This window comes from Maylandia zebra, linkage group LG12 (genome assembly GCF_041146795.1).
Source record: "Maylandia zebra isolate NMK-2024a linkage group LG12, Mzebra_GT3a, whole genome shotgun sequence".
In the NCBI taxonomy this organism is placed as follows: Eukaryota; Metazoa; Chordata; class Actinopteri; order Cichliformes; family Cichlidae; genus Maylandia; species Maylandia zebra.
The window spans coordinates 34955444-34967732 of NC_135178.1; the positions used below are offsets into that span (position 1 = coordinate 34955444).

At 39.1% G+C, this 12289-nt stretch overlaps 1 long non-coding RNA gene across 1 annotated transcript in view; it reads right to left on the reverse strand.

The window, feature by feature from the left end:
- The window catches only part of LOC111500564 (uncharacterized), a 68442-nt gene that overhangs the window by 16104 nt on the left and 40049 nt on the right, over window positions 1–12289 (reverse strand). The window contains exon 2 of the long non-coding RNA XR_002721163.3: window positions 8217–8289. This is a non-coding gene — a long non-coding RNA (uncharacterized LOC111500564). The remainder of the gene's footprint in view (window positions 1–8216; window positions 8290–12289) is intronic.

Below are 12289 nucleotides of genomic sequence, written 5' to 3' on the forward strand. Positions count from 1 at the left end.
AGTGAAAGAAATGTCTGATTACACACTGAGAGAATCAGATAGCAGCACAAAACAAGACATTTAAAGCAGCTGTTTGTATAAAAAGCTGCAGCACTTAATGAGAAGAAATGTGTAGAAAGAGTGTAACTCTGCAGGATGCTTATTCGGTCTCCAGTATCCCACCGATGTTTCCTCCATCTCACCTCGATGCTACATGACAGCCAGGAGACTAAAAACAGACTTAACACATTTTAATTTTCCACTGAATTAAAACCAGTGTTACTGCTGTCGAGGTAACGTTCAGTTTTATTACAATCACTGATCAAAGTCAAAGTGTTGATGTTTTCACCTGCTGATTCATGTCTGAAATGTTTATGTGTCTTTTAAATAAACTTTCATTTCCCCTAAGGCAGCACTTTGTTCTGCTTTAGTGAAATTGCAAACGTCACATAACCAGAGATGGGCGAGTTACTGTGTATCTGATTACTTTTTTCAAGTAACGAGTAAAGTAAGGGATTACTATTGCAAAAACGGTAATTAGATTACCGTTACTTTCCCGTAGGAACGCTGCGTTACTGCGTTACTAAAACCGTGATTTTTTGCGAGAATGTCTCACGATAGTGACGTAAGCGAGTGCGCCGTTAGTGACAACAGCTGTGTGCAGATCAACAATGGATCACATATCGATTGTGGGAGAGAGTATGAGCGTGCAGCGTTTAAAGTGTGGAAGTACTGACCTTACTTTGAGTTTGATTCCATAAAAAGTGACAAAAACATTAGCGTCCATCGTGCGTGGGAAGAAAACTTCTTTTTACAGTGAAAAAAACCCCTAAACTTCCGAGCAAGCGCCGAGTGCGCAACGAGGTAATGGGAAACTCACAGAGAAACTCGCGGAATCTTCCACTGACCACAGCACACCTGCACCAGGGTAAACCTCCGCCTACCGTAGTCCTGCTTTACAGGTGAAAATAGAGCAACAGGATCGCTGAGTCTTTGATTTTATTTATTTTCTGCTGTGTTTTACTTGCATCTATTTGAAAGACTGAGTGTAAACACAAAAAATATTTTATTTTATGTGCGGGAATGTGTAGAAAATAGGTTTAAATGTTAAACTAATTTATTCAAGTCAGAGAATGTTGCATATAATTTAATCTTTGCTTGATGCATAAAGTTAAAAGATTAAAACTAATAAAACAAGTTAAAAAAAAAGAGACTTTTCCATTTGATTACATTTTGTATGATGGATTATGCAGAAAAAGTAGAATTGGGCTGAAAGATCTATCGCTTTATCACCTCTTCAGGTTGTAAATCGTGTTTTTAAAAAGTAACTAAGTAATTAATTACTTTTGAAAATAAGTAATCAGTAAAGTAACGGGATTACTTTTTTGGGGAAGTAATCAGTAATTAGTTACTGATTACTTTTTTCAAGTAACTTGACCAACACTGCACATAACACATATTGATAAAAACTGTAATACTTCTGAGGCTTTTCTCTGTTTTTCATCAGGGGATCATGTGGAAAGTTATGAAAGCTTGAACTGATGAAAAACTCAGTTTAAGAAATGGTTGTAAAGATACTGAGGGAAAGAAAAAGAAAAAAGCAACAATCTGGATTTTCACTGGATAAAAACCCTGAAAAAGATCTAGGCTGGAATGAAAAGTGGAGTAAGTGTGCAGGTGTTACCAGTCCTGCTGTGTTTACAGTCAAGAGTTTCTCTTCAGGTTTGCACTTCTGAAACCAGAAGTCCAGAAAATCTGAATTCTTGACTATTAAAATAAAAAACTTGACCTTTGTGACTGCGATTTCACCGCAGACAGCAAACGTATGCAGAGAGAAATCATCAACTATCTGTGTACACTTATAAAAGTTAACTAAAAAAAACTAAAACGACGTTTAAAAAAATAATAAAAATAAAAAAATACTAGGGTTGATAATATCAGTCTTTGTTTATTGTGGCAAACTTTTTTGGCAAAAAGATTAAAATAAAATACAAGTCAGAGGGAGGCCATGAAGACCAAAACGAATAACTTCACAATGACTTACGGTGTGATGCAATGAATCGTTATTGCCTCCATTTTTGCAGCTCATGCTTCTTCCCCGTGTACCAGTTTGTGTCCGTGCACAGGAGTGTGAAGATTCTCCAGTTTGAAGGGGGAAAATTGTCTGCATTTGGAGCAATGATGGTGGCATATATGTGCAATTTTTAAAGTATTTCACGACCATCTGGTTCTGTTGTTTGCAGCAGAGGATAGAGTGTTAAAGAATGGCACAGACTTGCAGTCCTGAACGTGAGATTTTTGGCACAGTGTGACATGTGCTGTTTACATCCAGTATTTGCAGTCAGCAGTCTGAGTGCTGCTTCTTAAAACCACCATGAGCCGGAGAAAAGCCTCGACGTCAGCCACCCTGAGATCCCCTACAGCCGACCTGCAATCAGAGCTACAGTACGACACCTCTGCGTGAGATTAAAGCAGTCGTAAGGGATGGGTGGGGTTTTCTTTTTCTTTTTCAGTGTGAGGTGGAAGCATGCAGATGCAGACGGTGAGGATGGTATCAGATGGAGATCCAGATCCTGCTGGTATTTTTAGCTTTGAGAGAGGAGCCAGAAGGTGTTGGATTACGCAACGTGGGCACATGCCACCCTCACTGATGGCAGTTTGTCATCTTATATGAGCACCGAGGACCACGATGCAAGGAAGTATACTGCTTATTTATGTTCTTACCCAATCAAACACCTCAAACATCGGCCCAGAGCATGAAGAACAATGTAAAACATTTTGCTCTAATATTAATAATAATAGAAACATTCTTGCTGTTGTTGGTTAAACTTTCACACTTCAACCATAATTTCGCAGACAGAAACTGTACATTATATATACGCAGCAAGTTAATGGCATCAGTGTGTCTGTGTGTGTTTGTGCTGTTTTTTATTATTCGGTTCATCAGCAGTCAGAGTCCCTTTGTCAACACCCCTGATTTTTTATTACGAAACATATTAATAAATATTTTTTGTCCCATAATTAATTGATAACTATAGTTATATATCTTAGTTTTAAAAAAAAACAGTCATACAATAATATTTTATTTGGCTTTTTTCCTTAAGATCAGAATGAAATCAGACACTGAGCTTCAAAAATCTTCTCACAGGACTTTTTGAAGGTGCAGGCTGCTGCGAGTTTTACTGTGAGACCACAGCCTCCTCTGCTGGTCGTCTTACTGAGCCGACAACATTTACCTGAGAGGCTTTTTGAAGGTTGAGGTCAGTATTTCTTCATTTGTGTCTATCTGACTTAAGGTTTTCTAAGGTTTTTTCTTTCTTCTAAAGATGTGAAGCAGCAAGAAGAAAGCCTAACAAAGTGAAGATGGTAAAAAAAGAAAAAAGTTCAGTAGAAATGCAACAGAAACAAACAAAAAAAAACAGTTAACAGGAGGAAAGAGAAGAAATTCAGAAAGGAGAGAATAGCTGAGGAGGATCGTGGTTTTTAAGACAAGTGCCTCCTGTCTATCCCTTCTTCTTGGTCTTCTTCTGTTTTACTAGCAGTTGGCAACTCATTTAATTAGAGCAGGTAGTTGTACTGCCCTCTAGTGGAAGAGAATGTAACCGTTGTCCATTACTCACGCCGATCGCTTAGAGTACTAATCAGGTGGAACCAGATAATATTCTATGGCACACCCATGTGCTGCAGCACAGTGGTTGGGAAACACTGCTTTATAAAGCTGTATAATAACTCTTCACTCTGTGACAGGTAAACACACCTGTCAGGTAAAAGATTTTGTATTATGCAGCTGTTGTTTGTTTATTGTTTATTGTAGACTTTACTATTTTTACTTTGTATTACTCTGCTGTGGTATCAGTGAGGTATCTATCCATCTTAATCCACATGAAGACACATGGATGATCTGAGTTTGCAACACTGAAATTAAGTGTCACAGCAACTGGATGTCATGCACTACAGCTAAAGGAGGGATGCTGTTGTTTGCCAACAGCAACACTGACAAGCTGAACAGGAAATGAAGCAACAAGAAAGCATCAATCCCAAGACCCTCTGTGATCCAGGCCCTCCAAGATAAAACAGATAAAACCAATATCTGGCTATCAGTGCCTGTTTGTATTCCCCACAATAGCAGACATTAAACTGGTTTCATTTTGCTATTGAAACCATATATAGTTATATAGACTATATATACTCTGGTTATAGAGTAAAACATGGTGAACAAAAAAAAAGCTTGTTCTAGTTTCAGGTTGTCATTCTTTGAGTGGAAGTAAAACTGATTTCGTTTTTAACAGAAACTAAATGTGTGTTTTAGCCCTTAAAATCTGGAATATTTCCTGTAAGACACGAGGTGTTATAAATGTTGGAAAAAATTAAGTGATAAAATTTGACCAAACCCATAAATTACATGGCGCATGGCTTCATTAAACAGATGATGGCAGCAAACCTCCGGCAGTCTGACTGAGCTGCGCTGCAGCTGCAGAAACACTGCCGGCTTTGTCTCCTTGAATTCGGTGAATGTTTAAATTATGAAGTGAACAAAACATGTTATTGTCTGAGCCAAAGATTCGGCTGCATACACGCCGTTATCACAGGGTGTTTTCAGCTTATTTTAGTTACAGCTTCAGTGAATCAGTGAGCTCCTCCGGCCAAACACACTGGCACTTCTCCAAAAAGGTACCTTGTGTTTTAACCGCCAGCAGTAAATGGTTCTGCATGTTTATCACGAGGATGATCTAAAATTATGCAACCTGGTTAAAAAAAATAAAAAAATAAGCTCATTTACTTTTTCTATTATGTGAAGTTACAGAAAATCAGGTCTGAAGTGAAGGCAGCTGTCTTTGGTAAAACACAGAAGACTTAAAGGATAGCGAAGCGTAAAAAAAGAGGTGTGTAATAAACAGAAAACATCCATTTAAAGTGTAGAATTGTTATTGATTTTGACCTCTGCGTAACCACCATTGTCCTCAGGCAGCTGAACGATAACACATGAGAAACAAGGAGAGTCAGGAGGAAGCTCAGAGAAGAGTTTTTATGCCTATAAACCACTGCTCAAAAATTTTGGACCGTGTAGAAACGTCTGTGTTTTGAAATAATGTCTCAATAATATTTTTATTTAACAAACAAAGCAATTCATTCACAAATTTTACAGATAAATCTACAAAAGTGTACAAAGAACCATAACTGCTGTATTTTCTGTGCATTTTCAATCATCAACTTAAGAATTCGCCTTAAAAAGCTGTGTTTTTGAAGCCAAACATGACCACATTTGGATGAAACGGTAAAGCTAATCAACTAATGCCAACAAGCTTAACCAGCAAGCTGAATAATTACTCAAATTAATCTAGCCAACATCATCTGCATCCCTGCAACCGCAGCACCAATCTGTCTGTCAATCTCCCCTCACTCATGAACAAACCCTGAGATACTTTAACTCCTCCACTTGGTGCAGGAGCTCATCCCTGACCCAGAGTGGGCACTCCGCCCTTTTTCAGCTGAGGACCATGGCCTCAGATTTGAAGGTGCTGATTCTCATTCCCACCACTTCACACACAGCTTGGAACTGTTCCAGTGCGAGCTGGAGGCCATCACCCGATGAAGCCAACAGAACCACATCATCCGCGAAAAGCAGAGATGAGATTCTGAGACCACCAAAGTGAAAGGCTTCCACCACATGGCCTCACCTAGAAACTCTGTCCATAAAAATTATGAACAGAATCAGTGACAAACGGCAGCCCTGGCAGAGTCCATCACCCACCGGAAGTCCGACATACTGCCAGCTATGCGAACCAAGCTCCTGCAACAGTTGTATAAGGATCGTAGCAATGGGCCAGAATTGGTCCGTCATGATGAAGAGAGAGCTGAGGGTAAAAGCGAAGCACTCAATTTACCGGTCAATCTACGTCCCTACGGTCACGAGCTGTGGGTAGTGACCGAAAGAACGAGAAAGCAGATACAAGCGGTGGAAATGAACTTCCTCCGAAGGGTGGCTGGCATCTCCCTTAGAGATAGGGTGAGAAGTTCGGCCATCCGGGAGGGGCTCAGTAGAGCTGCTGCTCCTCCACATCGAAAGGAGCCGGTTGAGGTGGTTCGGGCATCTGATAAAGATGCTTCCTGGGCGCCTCCCAGGACACGCTGGAGAGATTATATCTCTCGGCTGGTCAGGGAACGCCTGGGTGTTCCCCGGACAAGATAAAGGAGGTGGACAGGGAGAGGGAGGTCTGGGCTTCTGTGCTTAGGCTGCTGCTCCCGCGACACAGCCCTGGATAAGCGGAGGGAGGAAGGGAGGAAGGAAGGATGAATGGATGATCTCACCAACACTATAACATATTCTTCTTTGATGGCTTGTCTGTATATTATTTGTCAGAATAAGGCAAAAAGGCTCTAACACCACAAACAGCCCAGTTTGGTAACACCTGTTCATCAAAGGGGTCACAAACAACACTTAGTTTGAATAAATAAAGTTAATTTAGTGATCTTTGATCTGGCGACAGAGTAAAGGGATTTTCACATCTCCTATTTTTAGACTATGGGAAAGTGTCAGACCACTGTGCACACTGAGTAACATTCAGTGTTACTCAGAATATCAACTTTCAGAGCTCTGATGTGCAAACCAACAGAATCACTGAGAGCGAACAGAGCAGAAAAACAAATACCTCAAGATAATATTGTTTTTTTACCCACTCTGTGCATTTGTGATGATCATGAATTCACGTTCTGCAGCTGGGGTCTCGTTTGCTCTTGCAGATCCCAGTTGATCAGTTGTCCCCATATCTATCTATGACAGGGTTATCCATAAACCAGGAGACGACTGACTCCAGATATTTAACATCATTTTTGAATCAAATGTGCCAAAGTGATTCATCAGTGCATCTTTGTTCGAGCTACAAACAGAATCTATGTATGAACTTCTAGATTTGATTTCCTGACACGTCTACATCTAATCTTTTGTTGATTTACACTCTAAACACGGCCCAACGGACACATGCAAGAGTAGAATTGGTGTTTGATGGTCTATGTGCCAACTCACACAAGAAAGAGTGCCAGGTTGGTAATACACAGTCAGAAACTCTACCCGAAGGCCCTGTCAAAGCACCCAGATCTATCAAGCTGGTACCATTTCAGTAACACTGTGAGTCACAGTACTGATGCCAAGTGTATTTCTGCAAGAAGCTTAACCAGGTGTCTTATTTAGAAATTTGTTACTAATGTATAATTAACAATGTATTTTCATAATTCCTACAAATTAGCATTGTTGAGTACAATTTTTGCTGTCTCTTTGGACTTTGTTCTTTAATTCAGCAGCACTTCTCTGCTTCATTCACTGAGGACACAACTGCAAACGTGGAGGCAGCCAATACTGCTGAAGATGGCTAACATGACGCCCAACAGCTTTTGTTTGAATATGGACAAATGCACAAAAAACATCTGTCCCAATTCTGATAAATTGTCCAAGTATAAACAGAATAAAATGGTTAAAGTTCATGTTCATACACCCCAGTGAAAAAAAGCAGTCAGTCAATGGAAAGATCACACAACTAAAGTCTATGTGCAAAGAGACAAAACTGAAATTATTAAAAAATAGATTTCACACTATTCGACCAAGAACTGATGTCTCGACTTCCTCTGCAGCAGCAGGAAGACCTGAACCTGAAATATTAATGAAACCACAGAACCAGAGCCGGTAACACTGTGCAGGAGCTTTAACTGCTTTATTTCATCTAAAGACAGCAGCACTGTAACCAACCTGTATCTCAGATACACTGAATAAAAATATCTATCATTCAGGAAAAGCCAGCAACCGCCCGAAGGAACAGAAATTTTCACTCTTATATGGTAACAGTTGAAGGTGTGTTGGCTCCATTTTAGTAAATACAGATCAGCACAGCAGGATGAATTTACTCGACTGATGTGTGTTTGCACCTGTTGCACTGTTAGTGGGTGTTCGTGCACCATTGCTTAAGTGGTAGGTATATGCAAATATATACCTACCACTTTACTTACAATTGTGTCACAACTAATTTAATATTAATTAATATTAATTCATTAATAGGTGTAATTTAAGGGGGAAACAATTATTTTATAGTGAGCAGCTGAATGCATATTGGGTTAAACATCATGTACTACAACATTCATTAGGTTTCAATCACATGTGGGATTATAACATTAACTTTCTTTGATTTTGTTTAAGTTTTACACCCAAGTTTCTCTTTATTTATTAAAAAAATCATGTCTCTACTCACATTTGTGATTTTCACAGACAGGACGAGGATGGCATCGGTTTGGGGAACCTCAGATTAGCATCCCTGTTTGAACCTGTGTAAACAGTCACTCCAGGATTAGTTTTTCTGTTTTCTTCTTATTTTTGTTTACAGTACAGAACAGCAGACCCACATGACAAAGAGCTGCTACGACCATTTACTCAATGCAGAGAAAAAATCCATTTGCCGTGTTGTCACATTATTTTAGTGATTGATTAGCAGGATTACTTTCTAGAGGCCCTGTACAGCTGAACACCACAGAAACCAGTCGCCTGTGCGGTGCAGCTACAAAGGAGTCCTCCCAATGAGCAGAGCAGAGAGCCTTGTTAGTTTCAGCTCCTTGCACACTTCTCACAGTGCGACTGATTTTTGTCCACACATGGTCCATATCCTCCATTGTGGCCCATAGATTATGCTCCTGCAGTATTCGGTGACTCATTAGCTGCTGGTTCCATTATTGATGCTCTGTTTGCATGCCGCAGAGAAACCTCACTGAATAATAGATTGAACCCGACTGCTGCCGCTTTTGGGACAGAAAGGTGGGGAGCAAGAACAGAAGGAAAAAAAACGAGAATGGTCGTGGCCATCTTTATTTACTCTGCAGAAACCAAATGTAAGAATAATCATTTTGTACCATTTTTAAAATGTAAAGCGTTTACATGATACTTATTATTAGAAAGAAACTTCTAAGTAATGTCACTTTTCTAAAAACAACTTCTTTACAAACATGTAGGACTTGAAAACAGACGCATAAGTGTGGTTATCTCGTGATATTTTCTTTCCAGAGTCAGCTGATATCTTGAATTTTCAAATAGCTGCAAATGACCTTTATCAGATGATGAGTCAGAAAAAGTATGTGCGGCTGTTTTGGTGCTTGTGTCCACTTGTGAATGATTTCCTGGAAAGTTAAACAAATAATGTGCTGCACCATTGTAGACTGTTTCTGTTAAAGAAACAATAAATACATTTAAATTATGTTAGCACTGGCTTGTGTAACGTTGCTAGCTTATCTGATAAACTGCCCCTGAAGTAACCAGCTAACATTAAAGGACCAGTTGTGTCCAGTTTTCCAGTCAAGTTCACCCCTCTCCACTCAGCCGGGCGCTTCGAGACTTTACCGACCAATATGTGATGTCAGAGTAGCCATGTTTAAATATATTTAATGGTCCTGAAAAGCAGTCCCACTGGAAAACCAGCTGGAAAATAACTGACGTCAAACCTACACTTTGCTGACAGATAAGATCTTTTCAACGTCAGAGTAACGTTTCATAAATAACTACTTAATTAAATCACACTCAAGAGCAAAAAAGACAAAAGGTCAGTTTTATAAATAAAGTCCTAGCAACGTAATCTGATACCAGTATAAATGCAATTTAAAAAGCAAATTAAAGAATCTTAAAGGCAATTTTGTTCTTAACTGGTAACCACTGAAATGAGAGGCCAGCAGAGCAGACATGGAGTCCCTTTTAGTGCTGCATTTTCCACCAGCAGCAGAATAATATGTCTGTTTTCTGCAAATCTGCTGCCACCTCCACAAATTTCCAACCAGTGCCTCCAACAAGGTGAGCTGTGCAACCGCCTTGCAATCAAAAGTCACCCAGAGGTTGAGGATGTTGTGTGCTCAACCTCTGGATAATCAGTGGACCTTTGCAAGTACTGTAATTGTTTGCCAAAAAGATGGAAAAAAAAAAATCATCCAATCATCAGCAACCAATATTTCCTGGTTAAAAGACAGTTTCTGTCCCATCTTTTCTCTAGTGTTTGTAAGTCACAAGAACATTTGTACACTGATACTACAGGATGAGCCCTTTTTTAGAGTTGGAAAAGTTGCAATATAAAATCTGTCTTTTATATAACTGATGCAAGAACTATTACCCAAATAATTTATGTTTATTTTATTTATTTTTTTTCTCTGAGGATTCAGAAGTTGTGACTACTGTTCAGAAAGTGTCCAACATCGTCTCACACAAAGATCCTCTTTGCTCCATATTTGGTTTGTTAGGATCAAATCACCCAATCCACTTTATGCAATAATCAAATAAAACTATCTGCATTGGATTTCAGTTTATTTTTACACAATCTGTAGCTGCAGCAGATGAACAGATGACAGTTTAATGACTCTCAGATATCAGGCGGGTAAAACAACGAAGTGTTACTGGAAGTGATGCCTGCTGTCGAACATGGTCTGTGGTCATACGCTCACAAAGGCTGTTAGCAAACATCGCTACGTCTTTCAGTAAGATGACATCCTCACATAAAACTCTGTGCTCGAGTCAGAAAAAGAAAACAAACAGCAGGGCGGTTAATATGATTTCACCGCAGAAAAGAGCAACGCTGAGTGGAATTGGACAGTGCTGAGTATTATTACAACATTTATTCAAATCAATTCAAAGTGAAAACAGCTTTGTTAACATGACAGCAATGGTGTGTTTCTGCCAAAGCTGCACAACAATCTCATTTGTCGAGCTTGGCAGGAGGAATGTGAGTTTAACGGTGAAAAGACTCATTATGATCTGTGAAGAAACCCTTAAAGGGAGTGTGTACTCTGGATTTTTGGCTGCTGTTGTTAATTTGTCAGTGGGATATCCCATCAGCTCACTAAAGGCTCATCAGGGCTTCCACATGTAGCTTTGTTTTTGCCAAAGTGCTGCAGTTTAAAGAAGTGTGGTTTACATTTTTCCCAGGCTACTTGAATTTTATTCAACTATTTCCATTTTCTGCTACTTTATTATACTCCACTTGTGTCTGCATGTTTTATGATCATTCCACTATTTAAAGAGTAGCCTAACACGGGCTAAAAAAGGACTGTTTTGCTAGCCTCTCTGCTTAAAGAGGACCTTTAGGGGGCTAAATAATGAGATCAGGATATATTCATGTAACAACTCTGAATCAAAATCTCAGACTAAATAGTGAAGTCTGAGATATATATCTCTATCTATCTATCTATATCTATCTATATCTATATCTATATCACTTCCCCAAAAAAGTAATCCCGTTACTTTACTGATTACTTATTTTCTAAAGTAATTAATTACTTAGTTTTTAAAAACACGATTTACAACCTGAATAGGTCATAAAGCAATAGATCTTTCAGCCCAATTCTGCATAATCCATCATACAAAATGTAATCAAATAGAAAAGTCTCTTATTAAAACTTGTTTTATTAGTTTTAATCTTTTAACTTTATGCATTAAGCAAAAATTTAATTATATGCAACATTCACTGACTGGAAGACATTTAAACCTATTTTCTGCACATTCCAGCACATAAAATAAAATAGTTTTTGTGTTTACACTCAGTCTTTCAATTAGATGCAAGTAAAACACAGCAGAAAATAAATAAAATCAAAGACTAGCGCTCCTGTTGTTCTATTTTCACCTGTAAAGCAGGACTGCGGTAGGCGGAGGTTTGCCCTGGTGCAGGTGTGCCGCGGTCAGTTGAAGAATCCGCGAGTTTCTCTGTGAATTTCCCATTACGTGGTAGCGCACTTGGTGCTTGCTTGGAAGTTTAGGGGGTTTTTTTCACTGTAAAAAGAAGTTTTCTTCCCACGCACAACGGACGCTAATGTCACTTTTTATGGAATCAAACTCAAAGTAAGGTCAGTACTTCATTTGAAAATGCCGTTTTTGTGTCGCAGTGTGGACAACGAAAATGGAGGCGAAAACGATGACGTATTTTAGTCATGTGTTGCAGTCATGTGACCAATTAAACGAAGATTATGGAGGGCATTGTGCAGCAGTTGTTTTGTTTGCTCTCAATGTTGACAGCCCCATTAAAGATTAAAGTCAGTCTGTACATGCTCCAGATAGCTTTTCTTCAAATTCTTTAATTCTAACTCACTTTTGCAACTTTTGTATTACTCGCAGCAACAACTCCACCTCATTGTTAGTCCATTTAAAAAACTCGGTGCTTTTACTCGACATTTTGCCGTGACGTTTCAAAGAGCCAGAAATTAAATTAACGACAGACAGAAATGAGGCAGGTCGAATTGTCTTACGTTTCACACATGCGCAATACAGGAAGGCAGCATTTTCAGTGTGGATGAAAACGATTGA